The sequence below is a fragment of the Solanum pennellii genome, chromosome 10 (genome assembly GCF_001406875.1).
Source record: "Solanum pennellii chromosome 10, SPENNV200".
Classification (NCBI taxonomy): Eukaryota; Viridiplantae; Streptophyta; class Magnoliopsida; order Solanales; family Solanaceae; genus Solanum; species Solanum pennellii.
This window is the reverse complement of record NC_028646.1, coordinates 64,117,738-64,134,343: the sequence shown is the minus strand read 5'-3', so window position 1 is coordinate 64,134,343 and position 16,606 is coordinate 64,117,738.

Here is a 16,606-nt window from a genome sequence, read left to right as displayed (position 1 = left end):
GAAAAACTACTACCAATGAATGTTTCTAAAAATTTAAGGTGAAAATGCCTATAAAAGTACATTATCATACATTCAAGTCCTCAGTCAAAAACATATTATAATTCAAGTGTCTAAACAAAAATTACCGACAAACTTAAAAGTCTGACTATGTTCATCTTAATTATTCATTCACCCCAATTATGTGATGTTACTTAATAGATATTTTTTTTTTAAAAAATAATATATTAAAATTTTAATATTTAAAATAAAGAATAAATATCTATAAAATTATATTTAAAAAAGTGCATGAATTAATTCGAGAGGTGCTACTTCTTTACCTTTAATTATAAATTTCGAATTCAAGCTTGAAAAAGGATCCTATTGGAAGTGTCCTCCTAAATAAACGGCTCAATCTAAATTTAATTGGGGTTTCAATTCGGACTCAAATAATTTTGAATGTCATTTTCACGAATCAGTAATTTCTTTGTGCTTTAGTAGTGTTTAAAGCGATTTTGATATTAGAAATGATATATTAATCGGGTGGAACTTAATTAGTAATAGGTGGGTAGTGGGTTGATTTATAAATTATATTAATAAATAAAATTTTATCCAATAGTTGAGCGCCAAGTATTTTCAAAATATTTAAATAGTTTAAATTTGAAACCGTTAAATAAATGGTCTATTTTGAACCCAAAGGTGGATGACAAGGGTATTTTGGAGCCAATAGTTGGGTGAAAAGGGTATTTTGGAGCCAATAGGTGGATGGAGGGTAATTTTGTACCATTTTCAATACTTTGAAGGTATTTTAGGCCATTTTCCGCAAAAAAACCCCCATACATATTCGATTTTATTTCATATATAAAAACATTATTTAATAATATATATGAAAATGTACTTATTAATACGAGATACACGTATAACTAGAAATTAATGAATGTACACACTATGGATTTTTATTAGAAGCAATAACAACATAGATGGTCTGACCTCGAGACAGATACTTTTTGAACACTACATATCTAGAGGGTCTCTCACTAAAAAAGAGATCCAAACATACCTTTCGCCCATTTGTGGGGGCAATATATGATAAATAAAGTTAACTTTCGTTAGTTCAATTCAAAACTCAAAAAACATCACAAAAAATTTGAAGATATTTTGAACGAACTACCTTTAAAATTTTTGTGATATATTTTGAGCTTTGGAATGAACTAATGAAAGTTAACTTTTTATTTATCTTATATTACCCCACAAATAGGCGAAATATCCGTTTTGATCTATATTTCTAAAGAATGTCCCTTTTAATTGATAGCATTAAAAAGTGTCCATTTTAAAGGGACTCATTTCTCCTCAAATTTGAGTTCTTTTCATTACACATTCTTTCAATTCTTCGAGTAGAGTACATGAGTAATATTTCTATTTATTTTATTATATTATATACTAGAAAGATTTAGATTAAATTAATTTTAAGAATATAAATATTAAAATTTAATAAAAGAATCAGCTGAGTTGGCATGAAAAAATGGACATAGTAACATGGAAAAGCTCTAAAATGAGTCAAAAAGTGTGTAGGTGTTATATTGTTCCCTTGGCAAGTTTGAAAGCCACGAACCTCTTTCTTATACCACTTACTAAACTCTATGCTCTATCTTTCTCCACGCCTACCTTTTCTTTCTTCATCCCTAACTCAATCATTATTTTTATTCGATTCGTGATTTGATTTGAAATAAATTTTTATTAACTTTTTAATTATAAAATATAAATATAATTAATATATTTATAAATTTGATTTGATTCAAATTTTTTTACGGTATTTCTCTCTTCTTCTATTTTTCTACAATTGAAAAGGATATTTCATTTTATGCTAATTTATAATTCTTTACTATCGATTTTTATTAAATGAGGGTTATGATTATCTTGATCTTGAGAACTATAAGTTTTAATCAGGTGAAAAAAGTTTATAAAAGATATTTTAAAAAATAAGCAAAGTTCATAGTTGTTTATTTATTTTAATTTTAATTTACTTTATAATATAATTTGTCGATTTGATTTATTTTTATCACATTAAATATTATTAATTTTTAAAAATTCAAAATCAACGTAAATCCAATAGAGTACCAATTTTATTTGAATGATATGTAACCAAAATATCATACTTACCACTTCACCTCGCCCCATCACCCCTCCCCCCCCCAAAAAAAAAGAAAAAAAGATGGAATATACCAAATAGTATAGCTAAATTGATAACTTCTCTAGATTTGGCACATTGGTTTAGGAAAAGATGGAATATACCAAATAGCATAGCTAAATAAAATTTTATTTACATGTAAGTCGTTCTTCTTATTACTTGATTTTATCGTAAGGACTTGACAAGAAATTCAAGTTAAGCAAAATTTATATCAAAAACTTGGTGTGAAATTGCTAAAATGTCACTTTTAAATTTTCTTTAATGTAAAGTTTATGGTCTTTCTTTTCATTATTCTTATGAATTTTCATTATATAACCTCTAAATAATTAAGAGTCATATTCATGATAGATCGGTCATTTTTTTGGTAATCCTTGTAAAATTACTTTTGCCCTCTCGATATCGACCCCAAGTCTCTTATGTTTGAGTTCTAAAGTTGTTTTCTAATCTTTGAGGAAAAAATTGATAATCTAGTAAAATCTGATTTTGAAAGGCTAAATTTGCCTTAAAATTTTTTTTTTTGGAGTCTTTTGGAGTTTCGAGTATCAAAATGGAAGTCTGTCGATTTTATCGATCATGTAATACAAAATATGGTCTAGTAAAGTTATTAGTTTCAGATTGGGAGTCACTTTGAGGATTTGAGGTCCTAAGTGTTGAAAATTATTGAGATTTTAGCCTTTAGGTTGACTTTGGTCAAAATTCGGGGTTCAGATGCTTGAATAAGGATTACGAGAGTTCCATTAGATTAGGGGGATGATTAAGGCTTAGGTGAGGTCTTGGTTGATTTTTAAGAGGTCCAGAGCTTGTTTTTATCCTTTTAAGCATTATGTTAGTTTCTTGTGATTTTCACGGATGTCGGGTCAAGGAGATCTCAAATTCGTGTTTCGATAGTCCATTGAGTTCGGAACATTGAGCATAAAAAATTTGCATATGTGGTTTGTGTTTATGGGCTCCGAACGAATTCCAAGAATCTTTTCGATGTTTTTTATTGGCTGATGTTTTTGGTGTTGCAGTCCTCGCTTAAGCGGAACTTGGTTCGCAAAAGTGAGCTAGATTGGCCTTGTGAGGGGGGGGGGGAGCGGTCTCGCTTTAGCGATGGTCGCTTAAGTCGAACCTGATTCTAAAAAGCGAGACTGACCTTTTGGGCAGGGTTGCGAAAATGAGACCTCCAACTTTTGCGGGGTTTGTTGAAGCGTAACCTAGTTCACAAAAGCGACATCAAAAGGGGCTTAAACCTGCAAATTTTGGGGTTTAAGACCCATTGTTCATTTTTGAGTTTGGGAAATCCTTGGTTGCGATCTTTGAAAGGATTTCTTGTACTAAATTATTTGGGTAAACATTTATGATCCTAAAACTTCATTTCCCTTTGATTATTTATGGATTTTAACATCTACATATGAGATTTTGATTGGTAAATGATAAGGTTTTTCAATAACTCAAGTTTTAAACAAATATGAAGGTTATAAACTAATTTTCGTCCCTATTTCGAAATGGTCTTCACCAATGAGTTCATAAGGCCTTGAACATGATTTTTAAGTATTAAATTTGTGGTTCAAACCTTCTTTTTGAAATCTGATTTTGAGTTGTTGCCCATTTTAAAAAAAAGGAAATTGATGTGGGTATTGTTATTTCCTGAAATTTATTGTGAATACTTGCTTGTATATAGATTTTGTGGCTTCAGAAGTGATTTGGAAGTGGAAGACTCAACTCTTGGAGTGAATAATTGATTGGTTTACGACAAGTAATCTCTTAAGCTTTGCAATATAATATAATTGTTACAACCGGGGAGCACCCCCTAGACGTAACCGGCGTCATCGTCCTTGGAGAGGACTAAGACTAGCCTCTTAGCAATCGTTATAACATATCATCGGTAAAAATGCAAAAAAATAGAACTTTTATATATTGAGGTTTACATAGACCTCTCACATATTACTTATAGAGTTTACTTAGACTCATCGCATAGGTTACTTACATAGACTTCTTGTTTAGACAATATAATCAACATATAAGGATTTAGTCTAATAATACCGTCTCACATTGAATCATCTAAAAAGAAGTAGAACATTCGGGCATAGCCCTCAGCAAATCTATAATTGCCACATAGGGATTGCAACAATATTTTCAACAATAGGAAAGAAAGAATGTCTTAAGACTATAGCGAATGCGACTAAGCTAGATAGAAGGCACCATCTTAGAACATTGAGGACTCACCAATCAACTTGGGAAAGATGTTCAAGTCTTCTTCCAATTGACCTTGATACCTCAACGGCCTAAACCTACATTGATTGGGGAAAAGGGAAAGAATATGGGTTATTACATCCATTTGTACTAAGTACGAAAACATATACACACATAATCTTTAAAAATCATGCTTAAAGGGATATTTTGTTCACTTTTGAAAGCCTTATGCACAAATAAGAACACATATAGGCCAATGACCACATATTCATTAAGACAAGTCTGTAACATCTCGTTTCTAGAAATAACTAAGGTTAAGCTAAGAAAAAAACAAAAATAATCAAATTTTGAAATACGTAAGGAAATTTGGAAAATTTCCAGATTTCAAAAGTGAGTTTTGGTCATTTTAAAACGGTCTTAATTTTCCAGCTCAGGAAAAGTTTGGATGAGTTCTTTATATGTATGGAAAGCTCATCGGAATATCTTTCTAACAATGCCAAGTTTTCTAAAGTCTAAGTTCGTACGAGGGAGATATGCTCTTCGGAAGTTGGGTTGTTCAGCAGAGGAATTTCCAATCCGGATTTGTTAAGGGCGTTTTGGTCTTTTCCTAAATCAATTATTAATTTCGTTTTTGGGGTATTACTTTGGGGTCTAAGCTGATCCCAATCATTTTGCACATTTAGAAAATAAGTTAGGGCTTTGAAAAAAAAGGAGAAAAGAGGAGAAAGAAGGAGAACACACAAGAACGCCAATAATTCGTCGAGGATTTCGTCGTCAGGTATGTGAGATCATTCGGTGATGGGTCCTTTCACTTATATTCAAAATTTTTATATTCTAATAAGGTTTGAGTTAGTGAATGATGAACATGGAAGTTTTTATCGAAATATTGGGGAATCCCGTTGATTGAATCCTATTTCATATCTTGTAGTTATAATCCATGTTTTTGGACTATTTTTGGGTCTAATCTGTTGGGTAATGAAGTATTTGGTGATCCCTAGTGTTTGGGGTGGGATGCATGGGAGTTTACAAGAGTTAGAAGTGAAAATTGGAGAATAAAAGTTGAAAATTTCATCGGACACCCCTTGGGGCGCCGCGCCTGACAGAGTGCCTCAAGGTAGGCTCTGTTTGACAGGACGTGACGCGGCGCGCTAGCCAGAGCTCCCCAGACCAGGGTCTGTTTGACAGGCCCTAGCGCCCCGCGCCTCTCAGAGAGCCCGACTCCCTGGATACTCCGTTCTTTCCCTATCTTTTTGTACTAGTTCCTAATTGATGTACCCTTCATTCCTAATTGATTTCAACACTCTAAAGTATATATAAACATCATGAAATCATCCATAAACATGATATCATGATCCTTGAATCCATAATCCAAATTCAAGGATAGTTAGAATCAAAGTCAAGAAAGTAAAAAGCCAAGTTTAAAGCTATGAACTGAATAAATGTAAAGTTTTCAAAGTTCTTATAGTCTTACTTAAACGTTTGTAATTCCTTTTAAGGCTCAAGTTTGAGTTAAGGAAAAAAATTAAAAGTTGAGTTCATTTCTCAAAAAGGTATAAGGGGATTAAGTATTTCCTAAGAGTTAAAGTTTCAAGTTAAGTAAAGAACAAGAGTTGAGTTCATTTCTCTAAAGTTAATAAAAGGGGGACTAAGTATTCCCAAAAGGTTGATAAACGTTTCACATTTAAGGAAACTATGATTTCCAAAGGAGTTTGTAACTAAAAAGGGGAACATCAATTCCAAAAAGGAGCTTTATAAAGCAAAAGGGTTTAGTAAATTATCTCAACCCAAAGGAAGGAAGTTTTTATTTAAAAACTATGAGCTAAAGTATGTTTTGGGAGTATTATTAAGCACCGATGTGGTAATGAGAGTTCAGAAACTCAAGTCCCTATGTAAACCATGTAGCCATCATGAGTATTAACGTATCATACTTTTTAGATGATCACGTAAGGTTAGCTAGTGTATCCACTAGGTAGACGATATTCTATGCGACGACAAAGTATAGGACAGTTTTGGCAGCGTGGATTAGACGCTGTATCACCACTTACGCTCATAGTGGTGGTTGTCGGTTAGAGAAACTCCCACATAAAACTATATTACTTTCATATATAAGTAAATTCGAGTTTATTATTGTTATATATATATATATACATATACATATATATATATATATATATATATATATATATATATCATATATTATTATTGCTTTATATTGAGTTGTTATCTTTTGAGTTGAGCAGAGCCAACGTAAGTTCATCCTTACTCCATTTCAAGCTTTATAGTTGTACTTAGCATTCCAGCTCGCATACTCGTACATTCAATGTACTGATGCCAGTTGGCCTGCATCATTTTATGATACAGAAGCATATAACCAGGATCAACACACAACGCCCCATTGATCCAGATTGAGCTCCAGAGTCAGTGGTGAACCTCCTTGCATTCCGGAGGACATCTATTTCATTTGCTTAGTATTTTAGTTGTAGGATGTTGTGGGGTCTGTCCCAACATCCCTCTTAGTCAGTTTAGAGGATTCGTAGACAGTTAGTGATTCAGTTTGAAGTCGTTTCACTTGTTGAGATTTAAGTTCCATTTTGGCCAATTATTATATGAAGTTTTGGTTTTGAACATGCTTTATTTCATAAGTAAGCTGAGTTTAGTCTTCCGCTGAGTTATGTAAGTCAGGCCAATGGTTCGCTTGGGAGCCAGCAATGGTCTCCAAGTGCCGGCCACGTTTAGGGTGCAAGCTCGGGGCGTGACAAAGTCCATATGCAATACAAGACCAACATCATTAATAAAGTCAAGTCAACATAGTCATTACCAACATAAGTTCATATCAACATGAATAGTAGCATATCAAGAGCATATAACCAAAGCAACTCCAACATAATGTCACAACAACAAAGTATGTACAAGAATTCCTATCATCATGACTTATAAGACCCTTACCAACAATCCCATCCCAAGCCTACAAGTGCAATGTTCATGTGAAGTCCCATAACCCCACATAATCAAGTAAGCAAGGAAATAGATAATAAGTAATGCCTAACTTCATTTAACATAGCATCATGAGTAGTTATCATCATACATAGCAATATGAACCAATAACATGTTCATAAGTGAAACTAACATCATATAGGATTATCAACATGAAAAGTCAACACACGCATATCATTTAATTTATAAGAGCATAAGAACAACCTCTTAGGACTTCCTTCAAGGCCAACTAGTGCAATGTATAGGTAAAATCCCATACCATTACCTACACAAAGAAGAACCCCTTAAGTCGCCCTAGTTAGAGTTCACTTTATTACTTTCATTTTACTTTTGGTAATAATCGCCTTGTCTGACATAGACCATGTGATCTAAACATGGAACCCGGTGCCATGAAACCCTACACTGAAGAAGGTTGTATACATGCCAAGGTAGGACCAAAACATTAAATAACATTCTAGGTGGATCCACTAGCTAGTATTTCCTATGAGGGCAACATAGTTCAAGAACTAACAGACATGTGTTGGACTTTATTTATGCACAATTGCATTATAGTCACTATCTCATGAGAACACTTGGTGAATCTCCCCCCTATGGGGAATCAATACCTGTCATTGTCAAGTTCACTCGGTGCTAATCTAAAGTCCCTTTTTGAAATTTCTTTAAGTCATTCTTAATCATCATAACTTAATATATGCCATAGGAGACTAACCCCTTGTATATTCATAGTCATTAGCTCATTAGATATTGCATGATAATGTCCTTTCATTACAACCCTTCATTTGTGAGATTCACACACCATTATCATCATATCATAGTAAGGCACACAGGTGATTCACAATCAACCTTATATCATTATACCTTAATTATAATATCACAATTCATATAGTCAAGACATTTCATTTACATTCATCATTCCATCACCTACCTAATCTAATCACATGTAATACCTCAAGTGAACATCATAATCAAGTATAACCATCACAATTGAAGTAAGGATTCAAGATCACAAAGTCTTACCAATTTACCTTCAAAAGCCTTCTTCAAGATCTTACCCTCAATTCATCGCAATTATCAAATACTCACTCATCATCATCATAATGTAGTGAATTCAACAATAACATAACCAATTCTAATAATACTAATCATCTTCAAGTCCAATGCATAACTAGGGTTAGGGTAAATGATCAAATTTACATATGTCATCATAAACTAAGACAATGATCAAGAACTACAACAATTAACTCATAAACAATCATATTCTACCATTAATAATCAAAGAAAACCAATAACAATTCAATTTGAAAGATCAATTTCGGAATAAGAAGGAAACCCATGTTTTTGACATATTTGGAAATCAATTTGAAAAAGTCTCTTGGGGAATGAGATCTCAAGAGTGAAGAGCTTCCATACCTTAGTAGTCCTTTAAGATTGATGGAGAGAAAGTTGAAATCTTGCAGCCCTAATCCCCTTGAACCTTAGTCTTCAATGGTGTTCTTTGGGGAAAGAGAGAGAAAGAAGAGAGAAGGTGGAAAGATCTGAATTTGGTAATATTGGGGTGTTGGGTTAGTTTAATGAGGATTAGGCCTTGTATAGTCCCTTAACTAAATAAATTAAACACCCCTAAACCTTAATTAATTGTAAGACCCCAAAAATGACTTAGGTGAACTAGAGTCTAACATGTTGGTATTGATTTTATAAGGTCCTAAGTATGTCTAATATATGGTATTGAGGCAGTAGCTAAAGTATTAGGTGTGTTGGAAGTCAAATGTTAAGGGACGACCAAGACGTTCGACGACTAAGTCACCTAAATGCCTCATATGAGGTTTTATGTGCTATTGTGTGATTCATGAGGTTTTAAGGTCTATAAATGAGTTATTATAGCATTTATAGGAAGTGTGTCTAGTTTCGTGGTGTTTGGAGGTCAAACGACCAAGAACGTCCATGACGTTCGAAAGATATGCCTTGAAATAACCATGTGGGTCTAGGCGTGTTTTGTCGAGTTTTATGTGTTCGTTTTGGATGAAATTCATATGAGAGGTGTTAAACTCATAGAAGATAGTATATGGATTAAAAACATCCGATAAATTATCTCCAAGGACCATCCAAGGGTCCTTGAGGAAGTACCCAAACCTGTTGTCAAGGCTGCCCCAGGCAGGCCCCAAACGATGGAGCAATCGAAGGCTCATGGGCCTATCGACGGCCTGTCGATGGGTGTAGTCTTCAGGTACTTATACTGGGGAAATAAGGTATCCATGACAAGTCTTAGGACCCATCGACGGTTGCCAGCATGGCCCGTCAGTGGGCTGACGCTCCGTCAACGGGGTCGTCAGTGAGGGCTGTTGCTGCGCGCAAGTCTGGTGCCAAGTCAAGGGGTGAATTTTAAATTCACCCACATCTAAATGGATGTATTGGAGGTTTATTAAGGGCATATTGGGTATTTTTAACAAGTATATAAGTGTTTTACCACTTAGAATATTTCATTCTTCCAAATCAAAACCCCAAAATCTCTTAAGAAATCCCAAAGACTCCATTGAAGTCAAAATTTAAGAAACAGCTTCGTGTGGCATTTTGAGTGGAAATTTTTCATAAAAGTTTAGAATTATCATCCTTGAGGTATGGATTTTGATCCTTGAAACTTGTTTCATCAAGGATCCCAACTCTCAAGATGTTTTCTAAAGTTGAATTGTCCAATTTCATGATTCTACCATGGGTTCTTGCATAAATGATTTCTAAACATTGAATTATGAACTAATTGATATTTTATTGATGATTTCAATCTAAATTACCTATGAATCCATGAATTGTATGAACCCTAGATTTTGACTAAGTTTTGGGTTACTTGATATTGATCTAATGTTGATAATTCTTATTTAGTTTCTTATGGGCTTTCTAATGATGTAACAATTGTAGTAAATTGATATCTAGGTTGTGTTAGATTGATGAAGTTACATAATTGACCTAGTTCATTGATTATTATAGTTTTTATGTTTAATTGTTGGTTATGGCCTTGGGTAAGGGTCTTGTATTATCGAATTGAGTAGGTTGACTTTGAATTGAAGTGTTGAGGATGATGTGGGGGTATGCTTCCCTATTTCACTTATTTTTGATGTTGTTTATACTGGAATTCTATTGTGATTGGTATGGTCCACTTATGATTTCGTTGTTATGTGTTTTACTTGCGATTGATGTGGCCTTGTCGGCGTTACTTTATGCAATATGATGATCTTGGCCTTGTTGGCAACTACTTGAAGTATTATGACTATTTGTGTAGTTTGATTATGTGAATCATGACAATATCTATCTACATGTGAAGTCATATATGTATTCTTCTATTAATGTTGTCTTAGTTGATTATGTTAGACTATGACTTTGACATTATGAGTATAGTGTTAGGGTTAAGTCTTGGTTATTCTTACTTGGATGTATGAGTCTATGTTGATTACATTGATGATATTATGATAGTATAAGATGACTTGAAGATGTTAGGGTTATTTCTAGGTGCTTCTAGAATGACTTGCATTATGAGTTAAAAGTGAAGTATGTGATGTCTTGTCTTGGTTGACTTGTATCTCTTGCTTGATGTATATATGATTATGAATATGGGATGACTTGATTTAGGGTGTTAGAAGTCTTAGTCTTGAATGTATGAATGACATGTGACCTTAAATGATGTTAGGAGAGTCTTTTATGTGAAAACTTTGAATTAAGGGTAAGGTTAAGATTGTTCAAGTTGTAAGCCGTAATAGTATCCTTCAAAGTAAAGGAATGATGGACTTAAGGTTAGTTGGCTGTAACATCATATTAATCCTTAGGAAAGTCATCATGAGTTTCTTGTCTCCATTGTGAGGTAACCCTAGTGGACCTTTCCTTGATAGGGTAAATGTGATCGGGTTATGAAATTGTTATGGAAACCTTTTATGTGAACCTAATGTGTAAATTACTCTATGAGAAAGAAGGATAGCACCGAGTGAGGATGGTAAGGGGAATTAATTCTAGTTAAGTATGAGACTAGAATACAAATAAGCCCTTCATATTCCTTAACCATGTGCCTACATGGGATGTGTCCAAGTTCTACCATTGGTAAGTAGAACAACCTCATTGGAGTAGGATAGACCTCCGGATTCCATGTCTTGCTATCATAGTCTATATCGGTTATTGCCTATTCTCATCATGTGGAATACCTATTAGCATTGGAGAAGTTTATGAGGTTTAGGTGGTGGTATGGGACGCTATCTAGACATTGCACAATAGGCTTTGAAGGTGTTACTTGGAGTTCCTAGGTCTTTTCTAAGACCATTACTTGAATGTTCTTTGTGTGATGTATGAGTCTTAATGAATTAATGAAATAATGACTTATGTTATGAATTATATAAATAACTGAGCACCTAATCTAAAGTGACATAAGCATTCCTTAGCTAAAGTGTGAAGAGGACATAAAGGATGATCTCTTCATGTCTTATCTTTGGAAGTCTTGGGGATGACTCTAGTTAGGGAAGTTGGTTGATTTTGTGGACATGATCTAAGCCTTAGGTAGTCTTAAGGACTATTTAGGTAACTTGAAGAGGTCGCTATGGACGTTATTTTGATTTACTTAAGTAGGTCTTTTGATAGCCTTTGGATGGAGAATGTCATATTATTTATATGTTGATATGCTTGATATCTTGAAGTGTGTATGTGAATCATTATAAGTAGTCTTGAGGATCAGTTAGGCCATGCCTAGAGAGGGTGTATGGGCGGTCTCTCTTTGTGTTGCTTAAGTTAGTATTAGGATAGCTTTGAGTGGGAAGATTACATGCTAAAAGGTTTCTAAAGTGAAGTTTAAGCAATTCACTGTAACAGTGAATTTAGTCACTGTACAGTGAATGTACCTCACTGTTAAGTGGGTAAAAAATTATGATTTGTTGTTTAAATGTTTCCTTATATGTTCGTAAGTTGTTGAATATATTTCTTATGATTATAATATGATTTTTGAAATGAAAAGATGCATATTTCCAATAAATGTTCGTTTTCATGATTTTATGCATAAAGCCATACTTAGTACATGTGGTTGTATTAACTCCATGCTTTTATCTATCTATATAGTTCTTGGTAGGTGAAGAGCTTTGGGAACAAGGCTTGGACTTAGAAGATCGTTCAAGAGAAGTTGAAGTATGTCCTCACTTGACTCGAGGGCATATATGTCTTTTATGTTTTCATTAAAAGTATTATAATAGACTAAGTATTACTATATTCGTATTTTGAAGTATGGGCCATGTCTCAAGTATTCTTGTGTCTTAAGATGATGAGACTGAGACTTAGTATTTCCTATTACTTTTATATGAAAGATATTTTGAAGACTATATTATGTTTTATGAAAAGTTTTAATTCCACACTACTTTTCACTATGTTTATGCGATGAATGATATGAAAGGGATTGTATAAGACCTCTGTGAGGTCGAGTACGACGGTTACAATTCGAATTGTACCCTATCTTCTAGGGTGTGGTTTTGGGATGTGACAAGCTTGGTATCGGAGCATAGGTTTGTGAAAGTAGTATTAGGAATCAAGAAGTTTCATCAAGTCACGTCTAGCATTGGCATAGGACTTTTGTCCACTTTGAGTCATTTTCAATCTTTCTCTAATAATTCAAACTTTCTCCACAGATAAATTTATCAACTCGGTATCTATCGATGCAAATTCACCCACTTCAAACCAACTTATAGGAGATTTAGACCTCCTACCATATACAGACTCAAATGGATCCATATTAATACTTGAGCGATAACTGTTGTTATACACAAATTTAATTAAAGGCAAGTGATCATCCCAATTACTCTTGAAGTCAATTACACACGTTCTCATCATATATTCTAAAGTTTGGATAGTATGCTTTGATTGCCCATCAGTTTGAGGATGAAAGGTCATTCTAAGTTTGACATGAGTACAAAGACCCGTTTGGAAAGATTTCCAAAACCGAGAAGTGAATTGGGTAACACGATCGGAGATAATGGACAGGGTTACTCCATTCAACCTAACCATTTCCCTTAAGTTCAACTTAGCATAGTCCTTCGTTGAATAAGAAACCTTAATGAGAATGAAATGAGCCGATTTCATCACATGATCTACTATAACCCATATCAAGTAATATTGCCACCGGGTGCAGGGTAAACCAATAACAAAGTCCATATTCAATTTGTTCACTTCTAAGTAGGAATACTGATGTCTCAAGACAAACTTCCAAGCTTTTGATGCTCAACATTCACTTATTGGAAATTTAGACACTTAGCCACGAAATTCTGCGATATCATTCTTCATCTTATTCCACCAACAAACCTCCCGTAAGTCATGTGTCACAACCCGAATTCTAGAATCCGAATCGCGACCGGTGTCGTGAACCTCTCAGAAGTCGCAAAGAAGCCTCTTCTTATCTTTCATCACAATCATATAGTTAAATTTGCGGAAAATTTAAAACTTCTAAAACATAGTGAAGTATACATAGACATCATGTAACTACTACATAGATTTATATTCTAATAAGCTCAAACTAAACAACCATCTACAATTGATGAAACAATTCAAATGAAAGGATCAATATATAATGTAATAGTTTGCCAAAATGGTCTTGACACAAAGCTTCAAATAAAACATATGAAAAGAAATACTAGGGACAACATCCACTAGATATGTCTAAGTGCTAAGCTATAATGATAGGAGTAGCATCCTTGAACTCAAGAGGTCCTACCAAAGTCTGGATATCGCTAAACCAAACCGCTTCAATGAGTGTTCAATCTGCTCTCTGACCTGCGCCTATAAAATAGTAATAGTATAGGTTTAGTACACACTTGTACTAAGTATGGGTGTATGCACACATACACATAAGGACTATGCATGATCAAGGAAAGCTCTTCCTATAATAATTTGCCATTTTTGGAAAGTGAAGTCACTAGACTTTCTTAATTCGTTATTTGTGAATTATGGTATGAGTATGAAATATTTTAATGCATTCAAAGCACACAACACATTTTCTATATGAACATAAGACCTTAGTATCATGAACATAATTTTAGAACATATCGAACGAAAATTTAAAATTTTACCCTCCAAACCCGAGAGCTCTTTTCCCAACACTTAGTTAATTTTTCATTCTTTTTCTTCTTGTTGTTGTGTATTTCAATGATCTCCTTAATCCTATGTCTTACTTACCAGTGCAATGACTCATTATAGTCTCACACCTACAATGAATCGAGCAAGTAATCCAAAAGACTAGAGAAATTATTTGGCTACCCATTATGTTTTACTCCCCTTTATTGGCATAATATAAGAAGTCATTATAAGCCAATTTTTATTTAACTATGCCCATTATTTGATCATTTACATCACGTGAAGATAATGAAGTATGTATCTTGATTTGGTACAAGCCATAACTTGTTAAAACTTCATTCTTATCAATCACAGATGATTTGACATACTTAAGCTCTTGCTTTACTTAGTTCACTATGAAATTACGTTTCTACTTCTTTGCTCTATTTTTCACTTTGAACATGCTACTTGCATTTTTTCTTACTCTATTAAAGAGTACTTTAGCATAAACGAAAGTATATCATGCGAGCTAACATGAAATCCAGTGTCTCCCCCACACCAAAAAGAGTTGGTTCACCGGTTAAGGTGAATCAATATCTGTGTCTACCCCACACCGAAAATGGGGATTCACCGACTAAGGTGCAACCAAGTTAGTGTCTTCCTCACACCGAAAATAGGGGTTCACTGGTATAGTGAACTGAGTACTTTTTTTGAGCATTAACCGACATAGATCATGTGAGATAAACATGAAATCCAGTGTGCCCCACACCGAAAAGGGGTGGTTTCACCGGCCAAAGTGAAACCGCATTATACCTAGCTCTCTTAGGTGGAATTCACTGGCTAGTTTCTATGCTGGCAACATAGTTCGAAGACTAGAAGACATACAGAGACTATTTATCCACCTTTGTGGTAGCCTCATATCATGAGACTTACATGTGCTGGCACAATCTCATTGCTAGTCTATCGGTGTTTTGCTCAACTTTTTTTTCTTTACATCTTTTAGAGTTGACTCAAACATTATGGAAGCTTGCTTCTAGTTATGAGGTTTACTTAACTCTTTGGATAACCGGTCATCCCTTTCTTTACATGATGAAATGTGAATTTAACCTTACATTATCATCTTGGTGTTAATGAGACTTGTCTCATGATTATTAACACATTTTTTGTGAGTATCTTGAACATAATTCTTTAGGTGTGAGTGAGACTTGTCTCATTTCTTTTAACTCCTCGTTCTGGTTACTTTCATAATTCTTAAATTTTTAATTATGTTATTATCTTGTTCAATGACATTTGGTAGCTTTATACCACTCATTATGAACGTCATAAACTTTGTTCAATGTACTTACTTATATTCATAGTTCATTTGGAAAGGGTATGTTGGGACTTGTCCCAATAATTGACATATACCCTTGGCTATGAATTCAAAGTCACGCTGGTCATGCTTAATTTTGTATAACTTAGTCATTAGCCAATTTTTCATCATATCTTTGAAATAGCATTGAAAGCCAATTCCATTCAACTTTTTGGACAATGTATTGTTAGCCAATTTATTGGCATAAACAAGATTTTCACTTAAACCATTTTCATTATGTTATCATTAACCAAAATCAATTATTTTCATGAGTGTTCAATATGATCTCCTCAACTTAAACAAGTCGACACTTTAACATTTAACAGTAGCTAAACTTCATAGCCGATTCATAGCAACTTCATATTCTCGCACACAATTAAGCATTACATCATTCTTTATTTCATATAACTAATACCCTAATCACATTAATCATGTATATAGGCCTCATTAGTCATTAACAAGTCAAGAACCTACACATTATGATTAGTTAGCACCATATACCAACAACATGTTCAAGATTACATCTATATACTTAGAGAATAGAAAACAAGGATAACTAGGGAGATGGACCTTTCACAATATCATTGGGAACAACCTTAATTTTGACATTCATGAATCCAAAACGTTTAAAAGGCCTCTTGTAGAAATAATTCCAGGAGATAAAACCCATACCTTATGTAGAATTGAATCTACGAAGATCACCTTGCACGAAAACTTGAAGAATACCTTGAAATCGCCTAAGGAGAATTTCTGCCTTTCTTATGTTCTTGCTCACTGTTTCCAGTCGTGAAGCTTCTAGTGTTTGAACGTGAGTCTAAGTCTTAGGAACTGATCTTGACTAATTTAACTTAGTCTAATTAAGT